At 41.7% G+C, this 12350-nt stretch overlaps 1 protein-coding gene and 1 long non-coding RNA gene across 2 annotated transcripts in view; both read right to left on the bottom strand.

Moving 5' to 3' along the window:
* The window catches only part of LOC117510706 (plexin domain-containing protein 2-like), a 435424-nt gene that overhangs the window by 353187 nt on the left and 69887 nt on the right, over nucleotides 1-12350 (bottom strand).
* Nucleotides 1-12350, bottom strand: part of LOC117510732 — a 29966-nt gene that overhangs the window by 13816 nt on the left and 3800 nt on the right. The window contains exon 2 of the long non-coding RNA XR_004560806.1: nucleotides 11973-11977. This is a non-coding gene — a long non-coding RNA (uncharacterized LOC117510732). The remainder of the gene's footprint in view (nucleotides 1-11972; nucleotides 11978-12350) is intronic.

Here is a 12350-nt window from a genome sequence, read left to right as displayed (position 1 = left end):
GCTGAACCTGATCTTGTTTTGGCTCTGAGTCAGTCAGAGAATCAATGTGTTATGTTCACACACTTTTGACACGTTGGACTTGTTTGATTTGGCAGGAGAAAAAAAAAAAATGTATGACAGACTGATGTTTATGGGTGCAGTAAGACCTACCATTCAAGCATGGGACAAACAATTTTGTCTTGCAGGTGTTTTCACCTCACATATGTTCAGTGTGACAGTACCATATTGTAATTAAATTCATTCCTTTGTTGTCAATTGTATATTTAAAAAGCAATTTTTGTTAATCAGTATTAAACAAATATATTATAATTGTCATACAAATAGTAAGAATCTTTAGCTGCTCTCTTTTTCCCCACTCAGTGTTACCACAGCAGATCCAAGGTGGATCGGCATGTTGATTTGACACAAGTTTTACATTGGATGCCCTTCCTGATGCAAGTCTATATTACATGAAGAATGGGCAAGGGTGGGGTTCGAACCTAGAACTATCTGCAGTGGAAACAAGCACACTTAAGCCTCGGTCCCACCGAATAATGAAGGCTGAAGAAGGAGCCAAGCATGGGTGTGGGGTGATTATTTGAAGAATGTCCCACGTTTTCATCTATCACGTATCCACTATGAAGGTGCCACTATGTGCCTCTCTGTACCCCCCATGTGCCACGTAGCAGCCTCTAGTGAGCCACGACCGACCTGTCATTACAGCCTCGAATGGCTCGCATCAGCCACACTAAGCCACATAGTGCCATGATAGCGCCATGATAGCGCCATGATAACGCCATGTTGGCACACGTTTAAGCATGAGTTTGGGCCAAACCTCCAGCCCTCCCACACCTGGTCCCTTTAAAGTGTGGGTTTTCAGCTCACAGATTCACAGCAGCATTTAAAGATGTCCCTTCTTTTTTTTTTAAACGCAGTCCAAAAATAGACACTCCATCACAGTTTCGCAGTTGTGCGCTGTGTGCCAGGCTGCAGTCCACCTGTAATGCTTTAAACACACATCCACTTTCACGCAGTCACCCAAATTTTAACTTTGTGTTCGTCCAATATTGACTGAAATATCACTGTTTTGTGAGCTGGCGTTCTGCCTAAATGCTCGTTTGAAGCGTGATGATGAGTCACTGCCTCAGTGCGCACACACAGTGGAGCTCATGTGATACATTAATTAAAGATGTGATTACAGGTATTTTCGGCATCCAAGGTTTGACAGAAAATGATTAATCTGCTACAAAATAATTATTTTATATAGAGTCCAGCGCACAGAGCAGGTGGAATTTGGTGCGCAAAGGAGGAGACCCACTCCAAAAATAGCCTCTCAGGTCCTGCCTCAGTGTGCACACACAGTGATCCATTAACAAGATATTAAATCAACATACTTTACATACAACAGACATCAACATACAGACATACTTTTACAGCAAGGAACTGTTTTATCAAGCTATAAAAAACATTAAAAATAATTACCTTAAGCTGTTCAAAATACATCCCACATGGAGCAGGAAAGACAGGGAAAAAAGTGTCCAGATGAAACAGTCCTCTGTGATGCCAGAAGTGATTAGAAGTGTTTTCAACATCCAAGGTTTGGCAGAAAATGATTAATCCACTACAAAATATATACAGTCCAGCGCACAGAGCAGGTGCAATTGTGTGCGCAAGAGGAGGAGCCGCTCCAAAAATATCCTAGGTCCTGCGAAGGTGCCAGGTGCACGGATAATGGACTTTTTGCAGACTCGTAAGCACCACGCAAATGCCTCTAAGCCATCACAGTAACTCGAACACAAACTGCGCCACGCTGTTGTTGCTAAATTTTGAACATCTTGAAATTAGCGCCATGCTCAGAGAGGAGCCTCGTTAACTGAAGATAATGCCTCTAAGAGCCACTCTGAGCCACTATAATGCCACGATAGCTCACGAAACAAAAAAAAAAAACAGGGTGCGTGGCTCCTTCTTCACTCCTTCTTCACTCGGTGGGACCGAGGCTTTAAGTGCTTGGCCGCCACCCCTCCAATTGCCATATAAATATATTAAATTAAAAACAAGCTGTCATAGGAGAATATAGAAAATTCAGATGTAGTAATTTTGATTGGCCCCAAAATGGAGGGCTTTCATGCTAAAGTGCTCTAGGAATATACACATCTATGCACCACCACCCACCACCCCCCCCACCCCCCCCCCCACACACACACACACACACAGTGAAAATGTACACTGTGCATTAAGCACATCATCTGCCTCTTTGAGGTTCACTGATCAAAAACAGATCATGTACAACACAGAACCTTAGTTGACATTTTATTGTAATTTGATTTATTGTGTATTTTTTGTGACTAGATTGCCCCTGAAGGGTTTTGAGGAAGTTGAACTTGTGTTTTCCTTACATATATCCATTAAACATTTCTTCAGAGTCATATTTTATGGGATAAGGAAATGTTGTTTTCCCTGTAAAATATCCTGTAGATGTGTCTGCCACCTGCTGGATGGTTAGTGGATGCTGGATTGATGATGAATTAGGAGAAGGTGTGGTTTCCGCTACAGGTGTCTCTAATTAGTTAGAAAATTAAATGGTGATTTTCTTATTATTGCCCAGTGGTTCCATTGTAGAACTCCATTAACTTGATCATACTTGCACACAACCTTTGCAGAATGGATTTTATATGAATTTATATGAGCCACAAGAATTACAGGTGCATCTAAAAAAAAAAAGTTAGATTTAGAATTTTTTTTTTTTTCAGGCATTTCAGAAAGTGAAAATTTACAGATTATATGTAATGACTTTACAATATTAACTAAAAATCTTTCAAGCATTTTTGAAATTGTAATTTTGAGTTATGGCTTACAGCTGCAAGAAAAGTAGATAATCACACACACACACACACACACACACACACACACACACACACACACACACACACACACACACACACACACACACACACCTCAAAATATTAGAACATTTCATTTCAAGACTGTACTGATGAAGAATCAGATTTTATATGAATTTATATGAGCCAAAAGAATTACAGGTGCATCTAAAAAAAATATTTTTTTAAAAGTTAGATTTAGATTTTTTTTTTTTTTGTCAGGCATTTTAGAAAGTGAAAATATACAGATTATATGTAATGAGTTTACAATATTAACTAAAATCTTTCAAGCATTTTTTAAATTGTAATTTTGATAGTTATGGCTTACAGCTACAAGAAGAAAATCACTCACTCACACACGGACACACACACCTCAAAATATTGGAATATTTCATTTCAAGATTGTACTGATGCAGCATAAATGCAATTACACACTTCCACTATGCGTGCGAGGCACAGTAAACAGCCAGTCAAGTCGAAGCCAGAAAGTTTTGAAGAATGCATGGTCTTGGTCTCAAAGCCCAATTTCACAGCTCCGGTGTGGGAGCATTTTGGACTAAAGTCAACTAAGCAAAGAGAACCCCACGAATGAGTCGGTGTGTCGACTTTGAAAACAGTCGCAAGGAAAACTCTTAATACAACCAAACTCAAATTGCAACTTAAATATCACCATCGCAGCCAGTTTTCCCAAAAGGGAACAAAAGCTGCAGATGGATGTGGAGAGACACCCCCACCCTCGATATTTTTAGTTTGCTATTAAGGATGCATTTGCCCGACAATGCAAATATAAATAAGACAGTGCAAGATGTCACACACTCAAACAGTGTGACTCATTTTATAATTAAAGAGATGCAGCCATTCAACACAACTGAGAAACCAGCGCTTGGAAGGATGGACTTGCAATATTATATCATAAACTGATCTTAAAATAACATTGACATTAATATCACAATATTATCTATTATTGCCATATTTTATATATTTTTTATATATCATCTGGAAAAATTTGTTATGGTGACAGGCCTACGCACCCATCTACCAGGAGATTTTCGAACACTTCGTGCTTCATCTGCTGAGAAGCTTTATCTAGATGCTGGTTTCGTTTTCCAGCAGGACTTTTTACCTGACCACATTGAACAAAACTACTCATAACTGGTTTGCTGACCATGATATCGTTGTACTTCATTGGCCCCACAGACAATACCACATAGATTCTCTACTGGTTGTTGTCAAGAGGAAGATGAGAGACACCAGAACACCAACAATACGAATGAGCTGAAGGTCGCTATCAAAGCACACTGGGCTTCCATAACATCTCAGCAGTGCCACAGGCTGGTCAACTCAATGTCACATTGCATTGATACAGTAATACATGGAAAAGAAACCCCCTCTCCCCCCAAAAAACTGTTGAGTGTACAATTTAATATACTGTCAGCTGCAGTCTTCTGCAGGACAATTCTCTGATGGGAAACTGAGGGTTTCCTCTGTGCCAAATCATTAATACAGAGTAAAAGGCTTTTTCGTACTCTGCCCCATCAACCTGGAAATTACTACAACAGGATCTAAACTTGTCCAGTTTGATTCCAATGGAGGATTTCAAATTTATTTTAAGGGCACTTGAAAAATCCCTGTAAACTTGTTCCTGTTCTTACCCGACGCCATCAAATATGGCCATTGAAATAATTGCAAAATATGCAAAATTGGCCCAAACAAACGTTTGTCTGGATTTTTGATGTAGAAAAGCCATAGTGTTGTCAAAACATTCTACAAGGTGGTGTTTTACTGTCAGACCAAACATGATGATAATTTACCTCTTAAAAAAATATTTCATATTTTAAAATTCATTTTAGAACAGCTGAAACAACTCAAAATGCACTCTCATTAATGGATGGGCCAAATGCTGCCAAATTTACCAGCTTCAGCCAGAATACTGTTCATTGTGTGTAGAGCACAGTACAAACTGCTGGAGACTCCTGCAGAACTGTGAGGTCTTCTTACTGCGCCTGTGTGAGCGGGGCTGCATGTCTGTTTGCTTGATTGAGTGTGATTTTGGACTTTTGTGCTTGTTTTGGGACTCTATCTCCTATTCTAGTAATGCAAGTCAGCATTAATATATTAGTCTACACAAGAGAGGAGTTACAGGCACTGAGAGACTATGCGAAGACGGGAATACTCCATCAGATTCCACCGGAGCTAAGGCGGAAGTATTGGGGATGCCGAGCTGGACGTGAACACAAGGCTAAAGAGAAGGCTAGAATCACCAGGCGGAGGCTTGTCAAACCACCGATCCCCTCAGTTGTTATGGGGAATGTCAACGCGCTATCGAACAAGATGGATGAGCTTACCGCGTTGTTGGGGACCCAGCAAAGCTACAGAGAGAGCAGTCTGTTGATATTCACGGAGACATGGCTAACAAGCTACATACCGGACGCTAATGTAGACCTGCCCGGCTTTTCCACTGTGCAAGCGGACCGGGATCCCAATTCCTGCAGAAAGAGCAAAGGTAGGGGACTCATCTTGTATGCTCACAAGTGATGGTGCCATCCAAATCATCTGACGGTTAAAAGATGTGATATGCAGCCGTGATCTGGAGCTGTTGGCTTTATATTGTAAGGCAAAGCCATACAATAATTACGGAAAAACCCCAACGGTCAAAACAACCCCCTGTGAGCAAGCACTTGGCGACAGTGAGAAGGAAAAACTCCCTTTTAACAGGAAGAAACCTCCAGCAGAACCAGGCTCAGGGAGGGGCAGTCTTCTGCTGGGACTGGTTGGGGCTGGGAGAGAGAACCAGGAAAAAGACATGCTGTGGAGGGGAGCAGAGATCGATCACTAATGATTAAATGCAGAGTGGTACATACAGAGCACAAAGAGAAAGAAACACTCAGTGCATCATGGGAACCCCCCCAGCAGTCTAAGGCTATAGCAGCATAACTAAGGGATGGTTCAGGGTCACCTGATCCAGCCCTAACTATAAGCTTTAGCAAAAAGGAAAGTTTTAAGCCTAATCTTAAAAGTAGAGAGGGTGTCTGTCTCCCTGATCTGAATTGGGAGCTGGTTCCACAGGAGAGGAGCCTGAAAGCTGAAGGCTCTGCCTCCCATTCTACTCTTACAAACCCTAGGAACTACAAGTAAGCCTGCAGTCTGAGAGCGAAGCGCTCTATTGGGGTGATATGGTATGAGGTCCCTAAGATAAGATGGGACCTGATTATTCAAAACCTTATAAGTAAGAAGAAGAATTTTAAATTCTATTCTAGAATTAACAGGAAGCCAATGAAGAGAGGCCAATATGGGTGAAATATGCTCTCTCCTTCTAGTCCCCGTCAGTACTCTAGCTGCAGAATTTTGAATTAACTGAAGGCTTTTCAGGGAACTTTTAGGACAACCTGATAATAATGAATTACAATAGTCCATCCTAGAGGAAATAAATGCATGAATTAGTTTTTCAGCATCACTCTGAGACATGACCTTTTTAATTTTAGAGATATTGCTCAAATGCAAAAAAGCAGTCCTACATATTTGTTTAATATGCACACTGAATGACATATCCTGATAAAAATGACTCCAAGATTTCTCACAGTATTACTAGAGGTCAGGGTAATGCCATCCAGAGTAAGGATCTGGTTAGACACCATGTTTCTAAGATTTGTGGGTCCAAGTACAATAACTTCAGTTTTATCTGAGTTTAAAAGCAGGAAATTAGAGGTCATCCATGTCTTTATGTCTGTAAGACAATCCTGCAGTTTAGCTAATTGGTGTGTGTCCTCTGGCTTCATGGATAGATAAAGCTGGGTATCATCTGAGTAACAATGAAAATTTAAGCAATGCTGTCTAATAATACTGCCTAAGGGAAGCATGTATAAAGTGAATAAAATTGGTCCTAGCACAGAACCTTGTGGAACTCCATAATTAACCTTAGTCTGTGAAGAAGATTCCCCATTTACATGAACAAATTGTAATCTATTAGATAAATATGATTCAAACCACCGCAGCGCAGTGCCTTTAATACCTATGGCATGCTCTAATCTCTGTAATAAAAGTTTATGGTCAACAGTATCAAAAGCAGCACTGAGGTCTAACAGAACAAGCACAGAGATGAGTCCACTGTCTGAGGCCATAAGAAGATCATTTGTAACCTTCACTAATGCTGTTTCTGTACTATGATGAATTCTAAACCCTGACTGAAACTCTTCAAATAGACCATTCCTCTGCAGATGATCAGTTAGCTGTTTTACAACTACCCTTTCAAGAATTTTTGAGAGAAAAGGAAGGTTGGAGATTGGTCTATAATTAGCTAAGACAGCTGGGTCAAGTGATGGCTTTTTAAGTAATGGTTTAATTACTGCCACCTTAAAAGCCTGTGGTACATAGCCAACTAATAAAGATAGATTGATCATATTTAAGATCGAAGCATTAATTAATGGTAGGGCTTCCTTGAGCAGCCTGGTAGGAATCAGGTCTAATAGACATGTTGATAGTTTGGAGGAAGTAACTAATGAAAATAACTCAGACAGAACAATCGGAGAGAAAGAGTCTAACCAAATACCGGCATCACTGAAAGCAGCCAAAGAGAACAATATGTCTTTGGGATGGTTATGAGTAATTTTTTCTCTAATAGTTAAAATTTTATTAGCAAAGAAAGTCATGAAGTCATTACTAGTTAAAGTTAAAGGAATACTCGGCTCAATAGAGCTCTGACTCTTTGTCAGCCTGGCTACAGTGCTGAAAAGAAACCTGGGGTTGTTCTTATTTTCTTCAATTAGTGATGAGTAGTAAGATGTCCTAGCTTTACGGAGGGCTTTTTTATAGAGCAACAGACTCTTTTTTTTTAAGTGAAGATCTTCTAAATTAGTGAGACGCCATTTCCTCTCCAACTTACAGGTTATCTGCTTTAAGCTGCGAGTTTGTGAGTTATACCATGGAGTCAGGCACTTCTGATTTAAGGCTCTCTTTTTCAGAGGAGCTACAGCATCCAAAGTTGTCCTCAATGAGGATATAAAACTATTGACGAGATAATCTATCTCACTCACAGAGTTTAGGTAGCTACTCTGCCCTGTGTTGGTATATGGCATTGGAGAACATAAAGAAGGAATCATATCCTTAAACCTAGTTACAGCGCTTTCTGAAAGACTTCTACTGTAATGAAACTTATACCCCACTGCTGGGTAGTCCATCAGAGTAAATGTAAATGTTACTGAGAAATGATCAGACAGAAGGGGGTTTTCAGGGAATACTGTAAAGTCTTCAATTTCCATACCATAAGTCAGAACAAAATCTAAGGTATGATTAAAGTGGTGGGTGGACTCATTTACATTTTGAGCAAAGCCAATCGAGTCTAACAATAGATTAAATGCAGTGTTGAGGCTGTCATTCTCAGCATCTGTGTGGATGTTAAAATCGCCCACTATAATTATCTTATCTGAGCTAAGCACTAAGTCAGACAAAAGGTCCGAAAATTCACAGAGAAACTCACAGTAACGACCAGGTGGACGATAGATAACAAATAAAACTGGTTTTTGGGACTTCAAATTTGGATGGACAAGACTAAGAGTCAAGCTTTCAAATGAATTAAAGCTCTGTCTGGGTTTTTGATTAATTAATAAGCTGGAGTGGAAGATTGCTGCTAATCCTCCGCCTCAGCCCGTGCTACGAGTGTTCTGGCAGTTAGTGTGACTCGGGGGTGTTGACTCATTTAAACTAACATATTCATCCTGCTGTAACCAGGTTTCTGTAAGGCAGAATAAATCAATATGTTGATCAATTATTATATAATTTACTAACAGGGACTTAGAAGAGAGAGACCTAATGTTTAAAAGACCACATTTAACTGTTTTAGTCTGTGGTGCAGTTGAAGGTGCTATATTATTTTTTCTTTTTGAATTTTTATGCTTAAATAGATTTTTGCTGGTTATTGGTGGTCTGGGAGCAGGCACCGTCTCTACGGGGATGGGGTAATGAGGGGATGGCAGGGGGAGAGAAGCTGCAGAGAGGTGTGTAAGACTACAACTCTGCTTTCTGGTCCCAACCCTGGATAGTCACGGTTTGGAGGATTTAAGAAAATTGGCCAGATTTCTAGAAATGAGAGCTGCTCCATCCAAAGTGGGATGGATGCTGTCTCTCCTAACAAGACCAGGTTTTCCCCAGAAGCTTTGCCAATTATCTATGAAGCCCACCTCATTTTTTGGACACCACTCAGACAGCCAGCAATTCAAGGAGAACATGCGGCTAAACATGTCACTCCTGGTCCGACTGGGGAGGGGCCCAGAGAAAACTACAGAGTCCGACATTGTCCTATATATACAAGTCCTATATAAGAAGAACGAAGTGTTCAGGAGCAGAGATTGTGAGAAGTTGAGGGAGGTGCAAGATGAGGTTAAAAGCTGCCTGAAGGAGGCTAGAGAGGCATACAGTAAAAAGCTGGAGAGGAAGCTGGGTGAAAACAACATGCGGGACATCTGGAATGGTATGAAAGCCATTACAGGCTGCAGCAGCAGGGGCAATGTGGGCTGCATGGACCTCCAGCAAGCAGAGGAACTGAACACTTTTTTAAACCGTTTCAGTCCCTCCCAGCGTCCTGCTCACCACCACAGCCCTCTCCAGGCTCCTCTGACCATGCAGTACCTTCATGCGCCTCTTTGCCTCTGACACAATTGCTCTCTATTTCCACCTCAACTCCTCCCTCAATCATGGCAGAACAAGTGACCAGGGAGCTGCGACATCTGCATCTGAGGAAGGCTGCGGGTCCGGACCAGGTCTGTCCAAGGCTCCTAAAGGCATGTGCAGCGGCGCTGGGTGACCCCTGTGGAAAACATCCTGAATCATTCCAGTTCCGAAGAAGTCTTGCCCTCGGGAGCTGAGTGACTACAGGCCGGTTGCAATCACTTACATAAACACTGGAGCGACTGGTTCTGCAGCTTGTGTGACCCCAAGTGCAGGCAGTTAGGGACCCTCTCCAGTTCGCCTACCAGGAGAGGGTGGGTGTTGAAGATGCTGTCCTCTTCCTCTTGCACCGCGGCCTCACATACCTGGATGTGGGGGGATGCATTGTAAGGATGCTTTTCTTTGACTTTTCCAATGCTTTTAAAACAAAACATCCCAGCCTTCTCCAGGAGAAACGTAACATCATGGCTGTGGACCCCCACCTCGTGCTCTGGATTTCGGATTATATGACCAACCAGCCACAGTTTGTATGAGTGGGGGGATATAGGTCCTCTACATTGACCTGCAACACTGGAGCACCTCAGGGCACGATGCTTTCACCTTCTACACTATGGACTTTCACTACAACTCCGATACATGTCACATGCAGAAGTTCTCAGATGACACTGCAATTGTGGCATGTTTTGGTGGGGTGAAGAGTGGGCGTATAGGAGTATGGTGAAGGACTTTGTAGGATGGTGCCAGCAAAACAAGCTCCTGCTCAACACCACCAAAACAAAGGAAGCGGTGCTTGATTTCAGGTGGACGCCAGCCTCTCTGCAGCCCATCGTAATCAATGGATCTGAGGTGGAGGTGGTTTCCACATATAAGTATCTTGGGCTGCAGCTGGACAACAGGCTGAGCTGGGAAGCTAATATGGATGCTGTCTACAAGAAGGGACAGAGTAGAATGTACTTTCTTAGGAGTCTGGCTTCATTCAGGGTCTGCTCCAAGTTATTGTACATGTTCTATCAGTCCATCATGTCCAATGTTCTTCTCTACGCCGTTGTGTGTTAGTGGGGTGGTGCGAGAAAGGACATTCTGAGGCTGAACCGGCTCATTAAAAAAGCAGGCTCTATGGTGGGACTGTGTCTGAACCCTGTGGAGAAGGTGCTGGAGCAGAGAACACTCTCCAAGATCAGGGCAATCCTGTCCAGTCAGAGCCACCCCCTGAACTCTGTGAGATCCAAGCAGGGGAGCGACTTCAGTTCCAGACTCCTCTCCTTCAAATGCTCCACTGACAGACTGATGAACTCTTTTGTCCCTCCAGCCATCAGGGCGTATATTGCAGCCACATCAGCCAGGGCAGCAGACGGGGGGTTATAAATGCCTAAACATAGTCTCAAGTGCCTTGACTCCTGTAACTTGTTGTACTTTGTATACTGCTTTTGTACCACTTATTTATCAACTTGTCTCTGTGCTGTTTTTATTCATAAACTGACTTTTTAGCTTGTTGTGTAACTTTTATATGTATGAATGAGAGAGACAGATGCCCCACAATTTCCCTCGGGATTAATAAATTATTTATCTATCTATCTAAACTGTCTGTATATAAAAATGGCCAGGAACAAGTGTTAGGTGTCCCTGTAACACTGGCAAGCCCAGAGACGTTTTTGCTGCCTGCCCCCTTGTCTTTGCAAAACATGTTAATTCCTCTTCATATGCTAACATTTGGACAGGAATTATCATACAGCTTAAATGAACCTGTCTGGGCACATTCCAAAGAAACAATAGGCCACATTCCTCTGCCGTGCCTGATTGAGCCTTAGTGTAGTATTATTTCAGCTAGAGATGACTCAGTTTGTCTGCCACCACTGCCCCTGCAGCATTATTCATTTTGCAATCAATTTCATTGAGGTCATATCTTACTTCATGTACTAAGAGTAACCACTTTTCATTTTACGTTTTATTTAGCCAACAAACAGTTTACCCTATTTTTATCATTAGATCCAAGATACATTTTCTATTTGTAATTAAAAACACTTACTGCAATTGCCTGTCATTTGAAGAAGGGCAGAAGTATTTCTGAAGAAAATCCTTCATGAATGGTAATTCGGTTGTAGGTTAAACACCAATTACAATGACAATTTACTGTACTAAGATCACAATGTCATAGAACTGGGATTAGCCAACTCCCCCCCCCCCCCCCCCCAAAAAAAAAAAAAAAATCATTTTGAAATATCAACAAACAGAAGGTGTAATGTCAGGAAGAAAAAATTAAATTTCTCCCAAAGATGAAGCTTGTTACTATACAAAGACTATACAAAGCACACAAATGTAGCATACAGTTGTCATAACTAGCAGTTTCCACAATCCCAAGGTGTGTCTTTCCTACATTTGCCACAGGTGTATTTTCGGCAGTGTACACAATGTTCAGTGCTTCTGTTATTATTGCAGAGTATGCGCACCTGGCACTGTGTCTTTTTCTTCTGAGAAACTCTCACCTCACAACGTTGCTATTTGTGCTCTTCTCCTAGTGCCTTTTCCTGCAAATGTCTGTTTTGAAGTTCCTCGGCGAGCTCCAGCATGAACAATTACTGACTTTTGATCCTGTAAATGCTGTGTATAAAACATGTGCATTTGTGGCAGCCATGTCCAACAGGTTGTAAAACACAGCCATGGGCCATCAACATGTTCCTGCACGCACGGAGCAGTTGTGTGTAATTTCTGGTCCATGATATCAACACCGCATTTGAAATGGTTGTAATCAACAACAGTGTTCGGTTTTTGTTTTCAGATGTCCACAATTTCCACTTTCTGATGCATGGTGCTCAGAAGACAGATTTTTTTTGT

The sequence above is a fragment of the Thalassophryne amazonica genome, chromosome 1 (assembly GCF_902500255.1).
Source record: "Thalassophryne amazonica chromosome 1, fThaAma1.1, whole genome shotgun sequence".
In the NCBI taxonomy this organism is placed as follows: Eukaryota; Metazoa; Chordata; class Actinopteri; order Batrachoidiformes; family Batrachoididae; genus Thalassophryne; species Thalassophryne amazonica.
This window is presented reverse-complemented; position numbering and strand designations above follow the sequence as displayed.